Source organism: Silene latifolia, chromosome 9 (genome assembly GCF_048544455.1).
Source record: "Silene latifolia isolate original U9 population chromosome 9, ASM4854445v1, whole genome shotgun sequence".
NCBI lineage: Eukaryota > Viridiplantae > Streptophyta > Magnoliopsida > Caryophyllales > Caryophyllaceae > Silene > Silene latifolia.
The window spans coordinates 110512276-110514203 of record NC_133534.1 but is presented as its reverse complement, the minus strand read 5'-3'; the positions used below and the strand labels follow the sequence as shown (position 1 = coordinate 110514203).

At 39.9% G+C, this 1928-nt stretch overlaps 1 non-coding gene across 1 annotated transcript; it reads right to left on the bottom strand.

Annotated features, from left to right (window-relative positions):
• Window positions 1-670: 670 nt before the first annotated feature.
• LOC141604440 (small nucleolar RNA R71) lies at window positions 671-777 on the bottom strand. The gene has a single exon (XR_012526139.1). It is a non-coding gene; the product is annotated as a small nucleolar RNA R71 (small nucleolar RNA).
• Window positions 778-1928: the final 1151 nt, after the last annotated feature.

Sequence of the window (1928 nt, the reverse complement as noted above, 5' to 3'; positions counted from 1 at the left end):
CTTATATTGTTATTAGTTGTGTCTTTCTTTGCCTTGGGGAAGTAAAACTCCTCAAGGTTTGTTCTAATTGTTTTCGAGTTGTTTGATATTTTGCATGTCTAGAAGGTCACAAGGTGATTTGTTACCTTTTGATCGTGAAATTGAAAGAACTTTGACAACCAATAGAAGACTTGCTAGAAGGAATTTGAGAGGTATTAGTGAGGTTGTAGATATTCAACCAACTATTGAGTTCATCAACCCTTTTGCAAGAGAAGGTGAGGAGAACCCAACACAAAATACCACACAAAATCAACCCACAATGCCTAAGTTTTCATCACATTCCGTACCCACCGAGGAGAACCTACCCAATGGTACTCCCATACCACAACATCTAACCGGAAATTTTATTGCCAAATCCGCCTTTATCCAATTAGTCGAAAGTAGCCAATTTGGGGGGATGCCTAGTGAAGACCCTCATTCTCATATGGAAACCTTTTGTGACTATTGTGATGCGATTTCTCAAACCGGTGTAACTCAAGACCAAATTCGATGGGTCTTATTTCCTTTTTCTCTAATTGGCACCGCGAAACAATGGTTGAAGGGCCTTGATAAGGCCACTCTCGGAATTGATTCTTGGAAGAAGTTGGCTCTAGCTTTCTACAAAAAATTCTACCCACCGGAAAAGACTAACATGCTAAGAGCTCAAATTACGGGTTTTAAGCAAAGGGATGAAGAATCTTTGTATGAAGCTTGGGAGCGGTTCAAGGGAATTTGTCGCTCATGTCCTCACCATGGACTTAGCGAGTGGTTCTTGGTACAACAATTTTGGAACGGTCTATATGAAGATTCAAGGAACATTCTCAACATGGGATCAAATGGAATGTTCACCGAAGTTGATGACAATCAAACATGGAACAAGATTGAGGAAATGGCGGTTCATAACTCACAATATAGTAGACCTCGCAAGGCTACTAGAGGAGGAAGGCATGAAGTGGACTCCGTTACTCAATTGGGTGCTCAACTTAGTGCGCACATTGACACAATCAATTTGAAGTTTGAAAAAGCTATGGCTAGACTTGAAGAAGCCTCAAAATCACCAAAGCATCATGTTAATGCCATGACGGCATCCTCATCAATCCCAAGTGGGATATGTGAGAATTGTGGAACTTTGGGACATGACCAAAGTGAATGTAGGGGAACAAATGAACAAGTGAATGCTTTCCAAGCATACAAGAGTGGTACCCCTTATTCCAACTATTACAATGAAAACACCAAATTCCATCCAAATCTCTCATACAAAAGCCAAAATGTTCAAAACCCTCAAACAACATACACCCCACCTCCCATGAGAAACCAAAATCAAAGACCCTTTTACAACCAAAACCAAGGTTACCAAAATCAAAATCCATACAATCACCAAAATGACCAAGGTTTTGATGTTCAAAAAGCGGTCCTCCAAATGCAAAAGAATCAACAAGAATTTTTCACTCAAATGCAAAAAGATAGTCAAGTAAAGGAAACCACCATCAACAACATTCTAGCTCACACCAAGATGTTGGAAACCCAATTGACTCAACTAGCATCTTCAAGCTCACAAAGACAAAAAGGGCAATTACCACCTCAAGGTAATCCCCCAAGACATGAAACGGTTAGTGCCATTCACTTGAGAAGTGGTACAAGGTATGAAGCACCAAAGAAGCAAGTTGAGGATGAAGTTGTGAAAGCTAGTGATAAGGAAGAAATTGTGCAAAACTCCAAGGATGGAGAATCATCAAAAGAAGAGATTTCAAAGAAAAATGAAGACAAGGTCAAGGAGAAGGAGCCCATTGTGATTAGACTTCCTTTTCCAAGTCGTCAAGCCAAGCCCAAATTTGATGACCAACTTGGAAAGTTTATGGAAATTGTGAAGAATTTGGAAGTCTCAATTCCTTTCACGGAATTAATCAATC